General features: G+C 39.9%; 1 pseudogene; it reads left to right on the forward strand.

Moving 5' to 3' along the window:
- Window positions 1-18,400: 18,400 nt before the first annotated feature.
- LOC136323096 (presenilin-associated rhomboid-like protein, mitochondrial pseudogene) lies at window positions 18,401-19,738 on the forward strand (annotated as a pseudogene).
- Window positions 19,739-20,503: the final 765 nt, after the last annotated feature.

Below are 20,503 nucleotides of genomic sequence, written 5' to 3' on the forward strand. Positions count from 1 at the left end.
CCTGGCAAGGCAGGGAGAAAGTGTGTGCAGGAAAAGCACAAAGCCCAGAAACCATGCGCATTGATTGGTAACTACAAGTGATTTGAAGTTCACGTTGGGAAATAGTGGAAAATAAAGAAAAAGCAGGGGCTAGTGGATCAGGACCAGTGGAGAAGGTCTAGGGTTCACCCACACAGTGAGTGAATTATAACAGCTCCTTCCCACTAAAGACTTTAACTACGATACTTGATGTACCTTGTTGGGTAGGTGACAGAATTATAGGAAAGATACAAGCAGACATCGATTTTACAGGTAAGGAAAATGAGGTTCAAAGAGGAGGAAAAAGTGACTGAGCACTAGAGGAGCTGAAGACCTCAGGGTAGAGGTTTGGAAGAAGCAAGGTATGAGGGAGCGAATAGGTCAACTAAATTATAAACAGGGAGCCTTGTGTACATAGATACTTGGACTTGAAAAAGACAAATTTCTCTTTAGGTTTTTCAAACAACTCTGTTGCAAATGCCAAAAGAGTTTTCACCCTTTTCAGGTATAAGCAATTCTGTGTCAGGTAAGCATACAGAACACTTTCTTTGTGTCTGTAGTGTTCCCATTCTTAACATGAAACTTTTGTGACATAATTGACAGAATTGTGTATTTGTATAGGGGTGTTAGGTTTTCGGTGTGTTTGAATTTTGATAATATTTTAGGGGGAAGAAACCTAATTCTGGGGCTCTTTTGGAGGAAAGATTTAATCTTAAATTGCCTTATGTAGTATGTTTATATATGGGGTTGTATGTTTTTCCCCAAACACCTTGTATATACTTTGGATGTAATAATTTAATAGGTAACCTTTATCAAGCTTTCACCATGTGCCAAGCTTTGGGCTAAGTGATTTACATGTATTGTCTGCTACTGAATTATTGATTTTTATTGCATTTTTTAGTACTAGAATTTTTGTCTTTTTAAAAATGACTCCCAGTTCTCTGCTGGAAATACTGATCTCATTTCTTTAAACATATTAAGCATAATTATCTTAAAATATGTAGATAACTCCATCCCCTATGGTTCTGTTGGTATCTTCTCTATTTCCTGTAGTTTCAAGTGTGCTGTTCTGTTTCCTCGTGTGCCTGGTTATTTTTGACTGAGTTCCAGTATCGTGCATGAAAAACAAGAGTGCTGAAAACAAAAAATAGGGAGCAGGGGAAGTAACTTAGGTATCCATGGAGACCACTGAGGCCTAGGACAGTTTGTTCTTTCACAGAAGATGTGTTTGCTTCTGGTGGGAATATGAGGACATTAATAATTTCAGACCACTGTTTTTCAATCAGGGTTGAGCTGTTTTGAAGCTGGGTTTTGACCTCTGTGCAGGCTGGTCAAGTTTGGGCTCATCCTTATTCTTAGGATATAGCCCTTTCAGGGTCCCAACACAAAACTTGAACCATTCACCAGGGCTGTTCCGTTTTGGCATATTTAATATTATCCCTCAGACTCATTAACTTGTTAAGCTCATTTTCAGGTTCTTACTGTGTTTCACCTCTTCCCTTAGAGAGAAAATAATCTCAGGTGTCAGATCTCCTTCTCTAATGCTTCAATAATTCTCTAGTGCCTTTAAGTAGTTCTTTTTAAAAAATTATTATTTTTAAACTTTTTTTTAGATAAGTAAATTTAATAGGGTGACATTGATCAATAAGAGTACATAGGTTTCAGGTAAACATTTCTGTGGCATTTGAACTGTTGATTATGTTGTGTATCCATTACCCAAAGTCAAATCATTTTCCATCACTGCATACTTGTCTCTCTTTACTCCCTTTCCCCACAACCCCTTTCCCTACAACCTCCTTGCCCTGGTAACCACTTCACTTCTATCTATGTCTATGGGTCTCAGTTTTATATCCCACCTATGTGTAAAATCATATAGTTCTTAGCTTATTCTGATTTGCCTATTTCACTCAGCATAATGTTCTCAAGGTCCATCCATATTGTTGTTAATGACACTATGTCATCATTTCTTATGGCTGAGTAGTATTCCATTGTATATATGTACCACATCTTCTTTATCCAATCCTCTATCAAAGGACACTTTGGAGGTTTCTGTGTCCTGGCCACTGTGAATAATGCTGTGATGAACATAGGAGTGCATGTGTCTTTATGTACCAATGTTTTCGAGTTCTTTGGGTAGATAGTAGAGGGATTTCTGGGTCATATGGTAGTTCTATTCTTAATTTTTTTGAGAAACCACCATACTTTCTTCCATAATGGCTGTACCAGTTTACATTCCTACCAGCAGTGAATAAGGGTTTCTTTTCCTCCACAGCCTCTTCAACACTTATTACCTATCTTCAAAATCAGATCGAATCACTATTCTCATGATACTTTTTTTTTATTTTTTTTTATTTTGTTTTACAGAGACAGAGAGAGAGTCAGAGAGAGGGATAGATAGGGACAGACAGACAGGAATGAGAGAGATGAGAAGCATCAGTCCTCAGTTTTTCATTGTGACACCTTAGTTGTTCATTGATTGCTTTCTCATATGTGCCTTGACCGTGGGGCTACAGCAGACTGAGTAACCCCTTGCTTGAGCCAGCGACCTTGGGTCCAAGCTGGTGAGCTTTGCTCAAACCAGATGAGCCTGCACTCAAGCCAGCGACCTCGGGGTCTCAAACCTGGGTCCTCTGCATCCCAGTCCGACACTCTATCCACTGTGCCACCACATAGTCAGGCTCATTATAGTTTTAAAATGAAGAAATACAGAGGCAAAACAGTATTTGTCAAGGGAAAGGCACTGATTGATTTTAGAAGTATAAACTAGAAGGATGTATAAGTCACATCCAAAGAGATATTTCCTAGAAAACCAAATGGACTAATTCTTCCCCAAAAGGAGGAAAAGTAAAACTTTCTCCATTTCAATGTCAAAATTATGAGGAGGTAATCTCAGAGAGATAAATTAGCTAATATGAAGCTCAAAAAATTGCCTAAATTAGCATTATCTTCATTTTACAGATAACTACACAAAACTTTAAAGAGGCTTAGATGATCAATTTAGTCTAGAACAATCAACAACAGGTTAAGGAATAGAATGCTAAAGGTCAGACTTCATATCAAACAACACTCTAATTCTGTACTGTTGGAAACGTTTCAGGCCGTATAACAGAAGTTATACGGTTTTCCATCTACTGATCCCTTATATTTTCTTTTCCCCTTCTCTTTCTTTCTCTCTTACCACTAACCACAATCTATTGTAGTTATCTCTACCCCCCCCCATCCCACCCAAACACATAAATACACTCAAGCTCTCATAACAAATCACTCAATTTTATGATCAAAATGGACTTGGTGAAAATCTTCCCCCAAAAGTGGCTTTGGTAAAAATCTGGTCCATCACCCTCATTTCATAAATAGGAAGCTGAGATAGAATGACTAGAAGATTGATCAGCACAGTGTACAGACAGGGGCACAAACTCTGGTGTTAGACTAGCCTGCCCAAACTCTAATCCTACCATTTTATAGCCAGGCACATTGGACAACTTACCTAACCTCCCTAGGCATCCTTCCCTAATCTGCAAAATAAAAACATATATAATAACAGCTGTTATAACTTATGAGGCTAATGTGTTAAATGAGGTAAGACATTTGAAGTACTCAGTACTGTGCTGGACCCCACATGCACAATAAATATAGCTATTATTCTACTTGTCATCCAGAAAACACAAGTAATGAGGGAGAGTTAGGACTAGAATACAGATCTGTCGATTTGAGTCTAAAACTTCTTCAATTATTTCACTTTCCAGCCTGCCAAAAACCCACTAAGAGATACATATGTATATATGATAGCCACCTCGGATCATTCTTACTCAGATGTCACACTTGCCAGAAAATAAGCATTTGGGGATGCAGGCAGCATACAGGACAGATCCTGTAGTGTAGAGGCTGACCATCAGCAGCAACCAGCCAAACTGTCCTATGGTGGCAGCCTTCAGGACCCTCCAAAATGACATAGTGCAAGGCAGGAATGGTTCCACTCAGACCTAGGCCCCAAAACACTCCTAGGAATCATTGGAATAAAGCAAAAATGAAGAAAAGCAATAAGGAACAAGAAATAGCTATCACGGCATAGAATCAGTCATTTGTAAACTGACTACTTCAAAGTAGAATACAACATTAGCTTCTTGTTTGAATGGCAGAAGGTTCTTCAAACTCTTGGATACTGCCAGACAAGACAAGACAGCACATCTGTGTTCTAAAACACAGATCTATTTATAAATACAAGGAGCCTCCTGCTGAAAGAATCTTAGCTTGAGTCAGCAGTCTTCAAAGCATATTGTGAAGTGTTTTAGGAATAGACAGTTATAGGAATTTGTTTAAATCTCCTTAAATGCTGCCTCTTTATAGACATGGGTTGCAGTACAAAACAATTTTACATATTTTATCTTCCCTTTAAAGCAACAGGTATTCCTGCCTGACCAGTGGTGGCACTGTGGGTAAAGCATCAACTGGAATGCTTAGGTCACTGGTTCAAAATCACAGGCTTGACAGGTCAAGACACATTCGAGAAGCAACTATGAATCGATGCTTCTCGACCCCCACCACTTGCCTTTCTCTCACTCCTCTCTTTTTTTGTTTTTACAGGGACAGAGAGAGAGTCAGAGAGAGGGATAGATAGGGACAGACAGACAGGAATGAAGAGAGATGAGAAGCATTAATCATCAGTTTTTCATTACGACACCTTAGTTGTTCATTGATTGCTTTCTCATATGTGCCTTGACCGCAGGCCTTTAGCAGACTGAGTAACCCCTTGCTCAAGCCAGTGACCTTGGGTCCAAGCTGGTGAGCCTTACTCAAATCAGATGAGCCTGCGCTCAAGCTGGCGACCTCAGGGTCTCGAACCTGAGTCCTCCACATCCCAGTTGAATCCAGTAGAAGCTCTATCCACTGTGCCACCACCTGGTCAGGCTCACTGTCCTCTTTAAAATGAATTAATAAAATTTTTAAAAAAATAAATAAAAGCAGGGGAGGGGAAGAAGGCAGCAGAGTAGGCAGACGTACGGACTCCCAGCTCTCACCATCAAACTGGAACACAAATTAATTTAGAAACAATCAGCGTGAAAAACCAACTCTGGACTACAAAAACAGCTCTCAAAAACCAAGGAGCAAAGAAGAAGCCACAACAAACCTGGTAGAAAGTGCCTGAATCTCCCCTGCTAACAGGAATGGGGGGGTGAGGCTAAGAGGGTGGAGGGTCTCTCACTCCAGGCAAAAGAGCAGAAAATACTGCTCACAGCCACCTGCCTGGTTACCAGGGAGCGAGATGTGTTGAAAGGACTGGCTTGTATTCCAAAAGAATAAGGGAGAGAGAGAGGGACAGATGGTGAGGGGCAGAGGAATGCAGGGTACAACCTAAAAAGCTGACCCATCCAGTGGTGGAGGCGGTCCTAGCAGGGGAGGGCCTGATTCTTCCACAAAACAAAAGAATAAATTGCTTCTAGATCACAGATCTCCAGATATCTCTTCAGTTCCAATCAGCACAACAAGACACAGCTGAAAACAAAAAATAGGGAGCAGGGGAAGTAACTTAGGTATCCATGGAGATCTGAGATACACCTCCCCCTACTGAAGCTGAGAAAACATCCTGCCCCCAGAGAGATTATCTGGTAGAAGAGCCCTTCAGAGTCAGAGATTACACCCACTACATTCCTGGATACAGTTTTAAGGAAGCCCTGTGCTGAGATCAGTAAACAAAACTATCACCTGTTAAAAAAACAAACAAATCAAGACTTCAAAGTGGCCCAAATCTGAAAGGGGATTACAAATAATAGCTGATGCCAACCCAAGAAGACCTAGAAATAACACAATTGAAAACTGGAGGCAGACAACACCAAGCATAGACTCAACCAGCTCTACAAACAAAACACCCAAAACACAGACATAATGAGAATACAAAGAAGTGCAATCCAAATGAAACCACAAGAGAAACCTTCAGGAGTTGAACTGAGTTATATGGAAATAACCAAACTTCTGATGCAGAGTTCAAAATAATGATTGTAAGGATGCTTTGGGAACTTAGAACAACAATGGGTGGTCATTACAAATACCTAAATAAAGAAATAGCAAGTATAAAAAAGAATATTGAAATATTAAAAAAAGAATCAGTCGGAGATGACAAATACAATATTAGAAACGAAGAACACAATGGAAGGAATTAAAAATAGGATGGATAGAGCTGAGGATCGAATCAGCAAGTTGGAGGACAACTTGAATGAAGGCAAGAAAGCAGAGAAGAAAACAGAAAAAAGACTCAAAAAGTCTGAGGAAACTCTTAGAGAGCTCTGTGACAACATGAAGAAAAATAATATCCACATCATAGGGGTTCCTGAAGAAGAAGAGAAAGAAAAAGGGATAGAGATTTTGTTCAATCATATCATAGCTGAAAACTTCCCTAAATTAATGCAAGAGAAACTCTCACAACTTCAAGAAGCACAGAGAACTCCATTAAAGAGAAACCCAAAGAAACCTACACCAAGACACATCATAATTAAAATCCAAAGCTAAGTGATAAAGAGAAAATATTAAAAGCTGCAAGAGAAAAAAAAGCTATCACCTACAAAGGAGCCCCCATAAGGATGACATCAGACTTCTCAACAGAAACACTTGAGGCCAGAAGGGAATGGCAAGAAATATTCAAAGTAATGCACAATAAGAACCTACAACCAAGACTACTTTATCCAGCAAGGCTATCATTTAAAATTGAAGGAGAAATAAAAAGCTTCCCAAACAAAAAAAAAAAAACCTCAAGGAATTCATTACAACCAAACCAATGCTGCAGGAAATGTTAAGGGGTGTGGTGTAAACATATCAAAGTAGGAAAAGAATATAGCAAAAGAGGAATACAGCATTAAAGAATAAAATGGCAATAAACAACTACATATCAATAATAACCTGAAAGATAAATGGATTAAATGATCCAATCAAAAGACATAGGGTAGCTGCATGGATAAGAAAACAGGACCCGTACATATGCTGTCTACAAGAGACACACCTTAAAACAAAAGATGCACATAGATTGAAGGTAAAAGGATGGAAAAAAACATTTCATGCAAATGGAAATGAAAAAAAGCTGGGGTAGCAATACTTATATCAGACAAAATGGACTTTAAAACAAAGGATATAGTAAGAGATAAAGAAGGACACTACATAATGATAAAGGGAGTAATCCAACAGGAAGATATAACTATTATAAATATCTATGCACCTAATATAGGAGCACCTAAATATATAAAGCAGACTTTGATGGATATAAAGGGTGAGATCAACAGCAATACTATAATAGTAGGGGATTTCAATACCCCACTAACATCACTAGATAGATCCTCAAGAAAAAAAATTAACAAAAAAACAGCAGACTTAAAGGATACACTAGATCAACTCAATTTAATAGACATATTCAGAACCTTTCACCCTAAAGCAGCAGAATATACATTCTTTTCAAGTGTTCATGGTACATTCTCTAGGATAGACCACATGTTAGGGCACAAAAGTAGTCTCAAAAAATTTAAGAAGATTGAAATCATATCAAGCACTTTCTCTGATCACAGTGACATGAAACTAGAAATCAACCACAACAGAAAAGCTCAAAAACTCTCAAACACATAGAAACTAAATAGCAGGTTGTTAAATAACAAATGGATTAAGAATAAGATCAAAGAAGAAATTAAAAAATTCCTAGAAACAAATGACAATAAGCATACAACAACTCAAAATCTATGGGACACAGCAAAAGCAGTACTGAAAGGGAAGTTCATAGCACTACAGGCACACTTTAAAAAACTAGAAAAAGCTCAAATAAACAACTTAACCCTGCATCTAAAAGAACTAGAAAAAGAACAGCAAGTAAAGCCCAACTGTAGTAGAAGGAAGGAAATAATAAAAATCAGAGCAGAAATAAATGACATAGAGGCTAAAGAAACAATATAGAGGATCAATGAAACTAGGAGCTGCTTCTTTGAAAAGGTAAACAGGATCGATAAACCTTTAACTAGACTCACCAAGAAAAAAAGAGAGAAGACTCAAATAAATAAAATTAGAAATGAGAGTGGAGAAATAACAACTGACGCAATAGAAATACAGAATATTGTAAGAAAATACTATGAAGAACTGTATGCCAAAAAGCTAGACAACCTAGATGAAATGGACAAATTCCTTGAAACATACAATCTTCCAAAAATCAATCTGGAAGAATTAGAAAACCTAAACAGACCGATTACACCAAACGAGATCAAAACAGTTATCAAAAAACTCCCAACAAAGAGAAGTCCGGGGCTTGATGGCTTCACAAGTAAATTCTACCAAATATTCAAAGAAGAACTAACTCTACCCTCCTCAAGCTATTTCAAAAAATTCAAGAGGAAGGAAGACTTCCAAGCTCCTTTTATGAGGTGAACATAATTCTGATTCCAAAACCAGGCAAAGACAACACAAAGAAAGAAAATTATAGGCCAATATCCCGGATGAATATAGATGCTAAAATCCTCAACAAAATATTAGCAAACCGAATCCAACAATATATGGAAAAAATCGTACACCATGATCAAGTGGGATTTATTCTGGGGAGGCAAGGCTGGTACAATATTCACAAATCAATCAATGTGATTCATCACATAAACAAAAGGAAAGAGAAAAACCAAATGATAATTTCAATAGATGCAGAAAAAGCATTTGATAAAATCCAGCACCCATTCATGATCAAAACTCTCAGCAAAGTGGGAATACAGGGAACATACCTCAACATGATAAAAGCCATCTATGACAAACCCACAGCCAATATAATACTCAATGGGCAAAAATTAAAAGCAATCCCCTTAAGATCAGGAACAAGGCAAGGGTGCCCCCTTTCACCACTCTTACTCAACATAGTCCTGGAAGTCCTAGCCACAGTAATCAGACAAGAAGAAGAAATAAAAGGCATTCAAGTTGGAAAAGAAGAAGTAAAACTATCATTATTTGCAGATGATATGATATTGTATATACAAAACCCTAAAGTCTCAGTCAAAAAACTACTAGACCTGATAAATGAATTCGGCAAGGTGGCAGGATATAAAATTAATACTCAGAAATCAGAGGCATTTTTATACGCCAACAATGAACAGTCAGAAAGAGAAATTAAGGAAACAATTCCCTTCACTATTATAACCAAAAAAATAAAGTACCTAGGAGTAAACTTAACCAAGGAGACTAAAGACTTGTACTTGGAAAATTATAAAACATTGATAAAAGAAATCATGGAAGATACAAACAAGTGGAAGCATATACCGTGCTCATGGTTAGAAAGAATAAACATCATTAAAATGTCTATATTACCCAAAGCAATATATAAATTCAATGCAATACCAATTAAAATACCAATGACATACTTCAAAGATATAGATCACATATTCCAAAAATTTATATGGAACCAAAAAAGAACACGAATAGCCTCAGCAATCTTAAAAAAGAAGAATAAAGTGGGAGGTATCACACTTCCTGGTATCAAGTTATACTACAAGGCCATTGTACTCAAAACAGCATGGTACTGGCATAAGAACAGGCACATAGATCAATGGAACAGAACAGAGAACCCAGAAATAAACCCACAGCTCTATGGACAACTGATATTTGACAAATGGAGTAAAGACAGCCTCTTTAATAAATGGTGTTGGGAAAATTGGACAGCAACCTGCAAAAAAATGAAACTTGACCATCAACTTACACCATTCACAAAAATAAACTCTAAATGGATAAAAGATTTAAATATAAGTCATGAAACCATAAGCATCTTAGAAGAAAACATAGGCAGTAAGCTCTCCGACATCTCTCGCAGCAATATATTTGCTGATTTATCTCCACAGGCAAGTGAAATAAAAGACAGGTTAAACAAATTGGACTATATCAAACTAAAAAGCTTCTGCACAGCTAAAGACAATAAGAACAGAATAAAAAGACAAACTACACAATGGAAGAACATATTTGACAATACATCTGATAAGTGGTTAATAACCAAAATTTATAAAGAACTTGTCAATCTCAACACCAGGAAGACAAACAATCCAATCCAAAAATGGGCAAAAGAAATGAATAGACACTTCTCCAAAGAGGACATACAGATGGCCAATAGGCATATGAAAAAATGCTCAACATCACTAATCATTAGAGAAATGCAAATTAAAACCACAATGAGATATCACCTCACACCAGTCAGAATGGCGCTCATCAACAAAACAACACAGAATAAGTGCTGGCGAGGATGTGGAGAAAAGGGAACCCTCCTGCACTGCTGGTGGGAATGCAGACTGGTGCAGCCTCTGTGGAAAACAGTATGGAGATTCCTCAAAAAATTAAAAATCAAACTGCCTTTTGACCTAGCTATCCCACTTTTAGGAATATACCCTAAGAACACCATAGAACTGTTCCAAAAGGAGAAATGCACCCCCATGTTTGCGGCAGCATTATTCAGAATAGCGAAGATCTGGAAACAACCCAACTGTCCGTCAGAGGACAAGTGGATTTAAAAGCTTTGGTACATATATACTATGGAATACTAGTCAGCCATACGAAATGATGACATTGGATCATTTACAATAACATGGATGGACCTTGATAACATTATATGGAGTGAAATAAGTAAATCAGAAAAAACTAAGAACTATATAAATCTATACATAGATGGGACATAAAAATGAGACTCAGACATGGACAAGAATGTGATGGTAACGGGGGATGGGATGGGGGGGATGGGGAGAGGAAGGAGAGAGACGGGGTGGGATAGGGTAGGGGCACAAAGAAAATCAGATAGAAGGTGACGGAAGACAATTTGACTTTGGGTGAGGGGTATGCAGCATAATCAAATGTCAAAATAACCTGGAGATGTTTTCTCTCAACATATGTACCCTGATTTATCAATATCACTGCATTAAATTTAATAATAATAAAATCCACCCAAAAATATATAAATAAATAAATTTTAAAAAGCAACACATATTCCTTGGGGGGGGGGGGGGGTTGAGAACATGACAGGTGGAGGTGAGGAAACAAAAGGCAGGTATTAGGTCTGATGAATACCCACAAAGTATTCTTGGGAACTACACCTAGAACTACACTCAAGTAGACGTTAATCCCTTCGAGACTAAGTTCTTCCAAGACAGACAGAAAAAGAGAAAGAGGGATGCTTCTAAAAGTTCCCAGGCCTAGAAAGTACCACTCAGGTACAGAAGTTTATCAGACTCACTCCACCAAGCTGTACTGCCTTCACTTTATCTACAGCAGTATTTTCCAAATTTCTGGATAAGACCCAGGTTATAAGATTAACCAAGTGAGGCTGGATCAAGATTTCTTAAATGAACTGGAATAAAATAACAAGTATCAGACTTTGTTACAAGTGGAGAATTAAGCACTAGTTTGTAAAAGTTCTATAATTGATATTTCTGTCAATTTAGAGGGGTGTGTGTGTGTGTGTGTGTGTGTGTGTGTGTGTGTGTGTATTCAGGGTTGTAACAGAAAACGTCATGATCAAAAAAGTTTGAAGGCAACTAACCTAAAACCAATTTGAAATGTATGCCAACCAAAGCATAACATGAACTCCCTGCAGGAGTCCTAACTGCTACCACATTATGACATAATTTGGAATCCTTGCTGTATTCCTGCCTATGTTAATAGCCCTAATCCTCAGTTTCCTCATGTGTAAAACCGAGACAGGAAAAAGCACATACTCATAAGGTTGCAGTGACCACTAAGTAAGATAATTTATGAAGTGCTTAGCACAGATGGGCTAGTGACGTGCCAGGTGCGTGTTAGCTATTATTCCAAAGCATCGCTCCAGTTCATCTGCAGATACCACCTTCATTCACCTGGTTGCATTATTTTCTCATGAACCCTGCCCCTGCTAATCCTGAAGGGTTTCCCACTCTGAGGACCCCAACCCCTTGCTAACAGCCTCTGGTTTGGCTACCATTGGAGTGCGCCCTTCTCATTTCTTCTCTCCTCCTCCTTTATCAGAGCATGGGTACCGCCTTGCCCTCTTTCTGGGCAGGACAGCTTCACTTCAGTCCAGACGTATGAGGAATCAGAGTGAATGTCCCTGAATTTAAATCATGGGTCCAGCCTGGCTGGTTGGCTAAGTGGTAAAGCCTTGCCCAGCATGTGGCAGTCCTGGGTTTGATTCTGGGACAAGGCACACAGGAGAAGTGACCATCTGCTTTTCCACCCCTTCCCCCTATAAGGTATTCCCCCTCCCCCCAGAAGGAAGGAAGGGGCTGGAGCCATGAAGTGTGAAATAACAAAAGGCTTTATTGAGTACAGAGCATGCATCCCGCCTGGCGAGGTTCCCTGGCTCCGAGGAAAGATGGAGGCCAGGGAAGTCGCAAGTGGTGACCCGTGTGGGAGATATTTAAAGGGTCCCTAGGGTGGTTGAGTTAATATGATGTGGTGAAATCTCACTGGCTGGCAGACGGTCGCTGTTTTCCAAAGGGCTCCTGGGAAGTTTCTTTTGGCGCACTTGGTTGTGGGCAGTCCTAGCCAAAGTTCCTGGGCCTGAGCTTTCCCCATTATCTACCAACCTTACACCCCCTTCTCTATTTTCCTCCTACAGCCATGGCTCCAGCGACTTGGCTTCAAGCACTGAGGATGGCTCCATGGTTTCACCTCAGGTGCTAAAAAAATGGCTCCAGTGGCTATGGAGCAACCTGCAGATGGGCAGAGCATCGCTCCCCTAGTGGGCTGGCTGGGTGGATCCCGGTAGAGGCACATGTGGTAGTTTGTCTCTCACTAAAAAAAAAAAAAAAAAAAAAAAAAAAAAAAAAAAAAAAAAAAAAATCAGGTTCCTTGGGACAATATCAACCCCAAGATGAGCTTGCAGCTGCCACATCCCTGCGCCACTACATGTGCTCACAGGGTACTTGGGTGTATTCTCTTTCTGTAGCACTGCACCTGCGCAGCTGGCTCAGGGCCAGACTGTTGTCTTGTAGGAGGAATGCTGGAAGGGATGACTGGTAGGATCCCATTTTATGTTGTTGTTATATCATAATTTTTAATATTGCACAGCAGTTTGTTTTATGGTTATGCCAACATTTATTTATATGATTACTATTGATAAACAGATAATTTCCAATTATTTTTTGTCTAGAGCAGTGGTCCCCAACCTTTTTTGGGCCACGGACCGGTTTAATGTCAGAAAATATTTTCACAGACCGGCCTTTAGGGTGGGATGGATAAATATATCACATGACTGAGACAAGCGTCAAGAGTGAGTCTTAGACGGATGTAACAGAGGGAATCTGGTAATTTTTTTAAAATAGAACATCGTTCAGACTTAAATATAAATAGAACGGAAATAATGTAAGTTATTTATTCTTTCTTTGTGGACCGATATCAAATGGCCCACGGACCGGTACCAGTCCGCGGCCTGTGGGTTGGGGACCACTGGTCTAGAGCATAATAGGGAGAAAACTTTATTAGTCTTTTAAATTTATTTCTTAATTTATTGGGTTGACATAGTTTGCCAAACCATGCGGTTTCATGTCTACAATTCAATATAACACCATCTACACACCTCATCATGCACCACTGCCCTCCATCCCACCCCAAGCAAAGTCTGTTTCTGCCCACATTCTCCCCCCTTTGTCCTCTTCCTTGTTCCTCCCACACTCCCTCTGTATTCCAACACCATATAGCCACACTATTGTTCAGACTATTTCATGAGTAAAATCTGCCCAGGTGAAACATCTGACCTGTAGAGTGAATCTCTGAGGCAAAATCAAAACCCTACTTTGGTAAAGAAACTGTCTCCTATGTAAGTAACAACCAATCAGGGCCTTATCTCACCCTACATCATAAATACCCTCTAGAACACAGGTTTATTGTTTTGTTTGTTGTTTTTTTTACATACAGTGTTGCAGATGTTGCACATGGAGACTTCAAGGAAGTAGTTACCTTTCACAATATCACAATCAGAAATCTAGAATAAAACTTGCATCTAAAACCTTGCTTAATATTAATATTGCTCAATTTTACTAAAGCATAAGGCCTTCTTTTGACGACCAATGTGATAAGAAACAAGAAAACCTAGAACATTTAACTACCTGAAGGTTTCACACAACTCTTCTCGGACTAAAAATGCAATTTAAAAAACCCTCTTTCGAGAGTGACGTCACGGAAATGGCGCCGTGAGCAGCGCGTCCGACAGCTCTCCCCTAAATCACAACAAATTTATCAACTAGAAACAGAAAAATTTATCCTCGGAGCATTCCGGAGTTCCACACAAACTGATAGCGAAAGGACTGTTATCACTTGAATCTGAGAGACGAGGGTGTGGAGGAATCTACCACAGGGACGTTCTTTCAAACCGCAAGGAAGTGCGCCTGTGGTGAGTCAGCCCATATACTTGGGAACCGCGAGCCGCCGTGAGCGCCGACGCGAGCCGCCACCGCGAGCCGCAGCGAGCCCCCACGAGCCGCCGCCGCGAGCAGCCACCGCGAACCGCCACCGCGAGCGGCCGCCACGAGCCGCCGCCGCGAGCCGCCGTGAGCAGCCGCACGCGCGCCCGGTCCAGTTGAGCACCGCTGACGTTCCCAGCGGCCCGCACACTGCGAGTGGGGGTCGCCGGCCACCGGTGCCCGGAGTGCCCCATTCGCGCGCGTGCCTTGGGCATTCCACGCGCCCAGGGCGCCCTGCTGGCCCGCACACCCAGGGGGCTCCATTATCCTGCGCCAAGTGCGGTCCAGCCGCCAGCGGCGGGGCGAGCGGGAGAGGCTTGGGAGATTCTCTCCGTGGGCGGGGCACCTCACCCAGCCATTCAAGCTAACAATCAAGCGTTGGGGGAGGGGCGCGCGCAGGCAGCCTAAAATACCTTCGGAAGCACAGCTGCGACCCAATCACTGAAATTAGCTTAACCCATGAAATCTGCGCACCCTCGGTTCTAATTGATAAGATCTCTCTCAGTTCAGCGATCCAAGACAAGAGGCGTGATATTTTTTAGTGCCTCTCGCTAAAGGAGCGGGGGCAACTTCTGATTGATAGAGCCTCCATATTCAGGGATAAACGCTAACAAGAAGGACTTGGCAGATAATAAGGTCTATACTACACTAGTCGTAAGCAGAGACTAGTGCCTCTTCTTCCCTGCAAAAACAGGCTACAAAGTGTGGAAAGCCTGGGTTGAGAGGTCCAACTAAATGATAGGCGCTGAACAGTCACCTTGACAACAACTGACTCCCACCCCCGCCTGATTACACTGGAGGCCCTGACTCTCAGAGCCTTTCCCAAAGCCTTGCACTGAGTGGGGATAGAGTGGGGATTTCCCAGCTCTTTGAGCCTCTTACTCCCCAGGCAGAAGCAGTTGCAGCCTTATAGCTGGATCACCAGGCTGCTAATTCAGAAAGGGGGGACTAGGAGAGGGAATCCAGGAAAGCAAACTCTCTCATCGTTGGACCCTGCAAACGCCAACAAGCCTTTACTTCCAGCAAGACTAAAGCCAAATATATGACATTGCCATAGAATCCCATCAACTGCAAATCCCTACCTAAAAGTGACACAGGGGCAGAGCCTGGGGTACAGAGTCACCGACCAGGAAGAGGGAGAGAAAAGAAAAAGGAAGAAGTTAACCTCTCAAAATCAAGAAAAACCCACAGACTTTACAACTTGATCCACTAATTTTTTGTTGTTGTTGTTGTTGTTTGTTTCTTCTATCTTTTTGCCTTTATTTCCTCCACCTCGGTCCTTCTATTCTCTGCCCATCTTATGCTTCCCCTTTCTTGAACTACACTACCCATGAGTGTTGCATTTTATTTTTCTTCTTCATCCTCACCCTCCTTTAAGGTTATACTCCAAAACACTTAACTCTCACTCTCTCCTCTTTTGTTTTTTTTTTTTGTCTTGCTTTATTTTGTTTTTTTCTCTTCCTATTTTATTTCTTCCTTCGTTTTTCTTTTTCTTATTTTTTCCTTTCTATTCGTTTTTTCTTTTCTCATTTTACTTTCCTCCCATATAATCCTCAATCACGAACAAATTAGTTAATTTGGGACTCAAGGCTTTTTTTTGGCTTTATTTCTCTTTTTTGCTTTTGTTTTTATTTTTTTTTCTTGTTTGTTTATTTTTGTGGCATTTTGGGTCCTCCCAACCCAAGGTCTCCATTGTATTTAGTCTTCGCTCCACTTAATACAACAGATTTTTACTTATTATTTTTATTTTTTCTTCTTTATTATTCTTTTTTGGTCCTTTTTTCTGGTTCCCTCTTATCCCTCTCATTATATCTCTTAGTTGACCATCACTTACAAGCAAATCATCTTATGCTTGTCTAAGATTTTCTTCCTTTTTTTTTTTTTTTTTTTTTTTTTTTTTGCATTTAGTAGGTCCCTACTCCCTTTTTTTTGCCCCTTGAACTCTTCACCCCAAATCAGGCCCTCCATTATAGGCACGATATTTCCCTGAGGAGGGGAGAGGAGGGAAAGAGAAGAGAGAAAAAAAGGGGGAAATAATAAATTATTACCGTTTTTTTTGTGGGGTATTTTACCCTTTTTTTTTTTTTTTTTTTACTTTTTACTCTTTATTAATTCTACTTAGTGCTATCAATAAGACCACCCTCAGATGCCGATAAGAAAGAGGAAATCGAATATTATGGATACAAAAGAAAGAGAGGTAACACAAATAGATGGGGAAAAATCTATGGAGAAAAGACTTAACATATTGGAAGCCTTGGAGCTAAATGACAGAGAATTTAAAATAGAAATCTTAAAAATACTCAGAGATATACAAGAAAACACAGAAAGGCAATATAGGGAGATCAGAAAACAACTCAATGAACACAAAGAATATATTACCAAGGAAATTGAAACTATAAAAACAAATCAAACAGAAATGAAAAACTCAATTCACGAGCTGAAAAACGAGGTAACAAGCTTAGCTAACAGAACAGCCCAGATTGAAGATAGGATTAGTGAAATAGAAGACAAACAACTTGAGGCACAACAGAGAGAAGAAGAAAGAGACTCAAAAATAATAAAAAACGAGAAAGCCCTACAGGAATTGTCTGACTCCATCAGAAAGAATAACATAAGAATAATAGGTATATCAGAGGGAGAAGAGAAAGAAAATGGAATGGAGAATATACTCAAACAAATAATAGATGAGAACTTCCCAAGCCTGTGGAAGGAACTAAAGCCTCAAATTCAAGAAGCAAACAGAACACCAAGTTTTCTTAACCCCAACAAACCCACTCCAAGGCACATCATAATAAAGATGACACAAACCAATGACAAAGAAAAAATTCTCAAGGCAGCCAGGGAAAAGAAGAGTACAACATATAAAGGAAGGCCTATTAGATTATCATCAGATTTCTCAGCAGAAACTCTACAAGCTAGAAGAGAGTGGACCCCAATATTTAAAGCCCTGAAAGAGAGGAACTTTCAGCCAAGAATACTATACCCATCAAAGCTATCCTTCAAGTATGAAGGAGATATAAAAACATTCACAAATACAGAAAAGATGAGAGAATTTATCAACAGAAAGCCCCCACTCCAGGAAATACTAAAGGGGGTTTTCCAACCAGATTCAAAGAACAAAAGAAAACAACACCACAAGTAACAGCTCCACCAAGAACACAATAAAACCAAACTTAAACTGTGACAACAAAGGAAAAAAAGGGGGGAGAGGATGGAGATTAACAGTAGCAAAGGATGATGAAGTGCAGAAATACTTATAAGATAGGGTACTACAATGAATATGGTAGGTACCCTTTTCATTACTTAATGGTAACCACCCTTAAAAAAACCACCACAAAAACACTTGACTTAAAAAAGGTAGCAACAGAGGAAAGAAGTATGGAACACAAACAAACAAAAACAAATGATAGAAAAACAAAAGAGAAGAATCAAACTAGATACAAAACTAACAGAAAGCAATTTATAAAATGGCAGTAGGGAACCCACAAGTGTCAATAATTACACTAAATGTAAATGGATTAAATTTACCAATAAAAAGACACAGAGTAGCAGAATGGATTAAAAAAGAAAATCCAACTATATGCTGCCTACAAGAAACACATCTAAGCAACAAGGATAAAAACAAATTCAAAGTGAAAGGCTGGAAAACAATACTCCAAGCAAACAACACCCAAAAAAAAGCAGGCGTAGCAATACTCATATCTAATAATGCTGACTACAAGACAGAAAAAGTACTCAGAGACAAAAATGGTCATTTCATAATGATTAAGGGGAAGTTGAATCAAGAAGACATAACAATCCTTAATATATATGCACCAAACCAAGGAGCACCAAAATATATAAGACAGCTACTTATTGACCTTAAAACAAAAACTAACAAAAATACAATCATACTTGGAGACCTCAATACACCGCTGACGGCTCTAGATCGGTCATCCAAACAGAGAATCAATAAAGATATAGTGGGGAAGATGGCGTTGCGAGGCTGGGCGCAGAGAGGTTGGGGCTGCGCCCAGGCGTGGGCAGCGCCGGGAGTGGGCCGCAGCTGCGAGGACCTCCCTGCGGCCCTAGCCCCGCCGCGGCTGCTTGGACGCAGGTTTAACTTTTTTATTCAGCAAAAATGTGGATTCAGAAAAGCACCCAGGAAGGTTGAACCTCGAAAATCAGACACAGGAACAAGTGGTGAAGCATACAAGAGAAGTGCTTTGATCCCTCCTGTAGAAGAAACAGTTTTTTACCCTTCTCCTTACCCCATAAGGACCCTTGTAAAGCCTTTTATTTTCACTGTTGGGTTTACAGGCTGTGCATTTGGATCAGCTGCCATTTGGCAATATGAATCACTGAAATCCAGGGTCCAGAGTTATTTTGATGGTATAAAGGCTGATTGGTTGGATAGCATAAGACCACAGAAGGAAGGAGACTTCAGAAAGGAGATTAACAAGTGGTGGAATAACCTAAGTGATGGCCAACGGACTGTGACAGGTATCATTGCTGAAAATATTTTTGTATTCTGTTTATGGAGAGTACCTTCTCTTCAGCGGACAATGATCAGATATTTCACATCCAATCCAGCCTCCAAGGTCCTTTGTTCTCCCATGTTGCTGTCGACTTTCAGTCATTTCTCCTTGTTCCACATGGCAGCAAATATGTATGTTCTGTGGAGCTTCTCCTCCAGCATAGTGAACATTCTGGGTCAGGAACAGTTCATGGCAGTGTACTTATCTGCAGGTGTTATTTCCAATTTTGTCAGTTATGTGTGTAAAGTTGCCACAGGAAGATACGGACCATCACTTGGAGCATCGGGCGCGATCATGACGGTGCTTGCCGCTGTCTGCACCAAGATCCCGGAGGGGAGGCTTGCCATCATCTTCCTTCCAATGTTCACCTTCACGGCCAGGAATGCCCTAAAAGCCATTATTGCCATGGACACAGCAGGAATGGTCCTGGGATGGAGATTCTTTGACCATGCAGCACACCTTGGGGGAGCTCTCTTTGGAATATGGTATATTACTTACGGTCATGAACTCATTTGGAAGAACAGGGAGCCTCTAGTGAAAATCTGGCATGAAATGAGGACTAATGGCCCCAAAAAAGGAGGTGGCTCTAAGTAACACTGGGGTTGGATGATACTGGTGCATCTGGCCCATGCCACCTGAACACATCGGCCCTGGAGTGACCACAGCTTTGCTCCTGCCTGGAAGACCCCCAGCAGCTAGCTTTCCCGGGATTTTAAACTATGTCCTCAGTACATGTCTTATTAGAAAGTGAACTATGATAACGTTGTGAAATAAAGGTTTATATCTCTAGTTTGTAAAAAAAAAAATAAATAAATAAAGATATAGTGGCCTTAAACGAAATACTAGAACACCTGGATATGATAGACATCTACAGGACACTTCATCCCAAAGCGACAGAGTATACATTTTTCTCTAGTGTACATGGAACATTCTCAAGAATTGACCATATGTTGGGCCACAAAGACAATATCAGCAAATTTAGAAAAATTGAAATTGTACCAAGCATATTTTCTAATCATAAAGCCTTGAAACTAGAATTCAACTGCAAAAAAGAGGGGGAAAAACCCACAAAAATGTGGAAACTAAACAACATACTTCTAAAAAATGAATGGGTCAAAGAAGAAATAAGCGCAGAGATCAAAAGATATATACAGACAAATGAAAATGAAAATACGACATATCAGAATCTCTGGGATGCAGCAAAAGCAGTAATAAGAGGAAAGTTCATATCACTTCAGGCCTATATGAACAAACAAGAGAGAGCCGAAGTAAACCACTTAACTTCACACCTTAAGGAACTAGAAAAAGAAGAACAAAGACAACCCAAAACCAGCCAAAGAAAGGAGATAATAAAAATCAGAGCAGAAATAAATGAAATAGAGAACAGAAAAACTATAGAAAAAATCAATAAAACAAGGAGCTGGTTCTTTGAAAAGATCAACAAAATTGACAAACCCTTGGCAAGACTCACCAAGGAAAAAAGACACAGGACTCAAATAAATAAAATCCAAAATGAAAGAGAAGAGATCACCACAGACATCATAGATATACAAA

The sequence above is a fragment of the Saccopteryx bilineata genome, chromosome 2 (assembly GCF_036850765.1).
Source record: "Saccopteryx bilineata isolate mSacBil1 chromosome 2, mSacBil1_pri_phased_curated, whole genome shotgun sequence".
In the NCBI taxonomy this organism is placed as follows: domain Eukaryota; kingdom Metazoa; phylum Chordata; class Mammalia; order Chiroptera; family Emballonuridae; genus Saccopteryx; species Saccopteryx bilineata.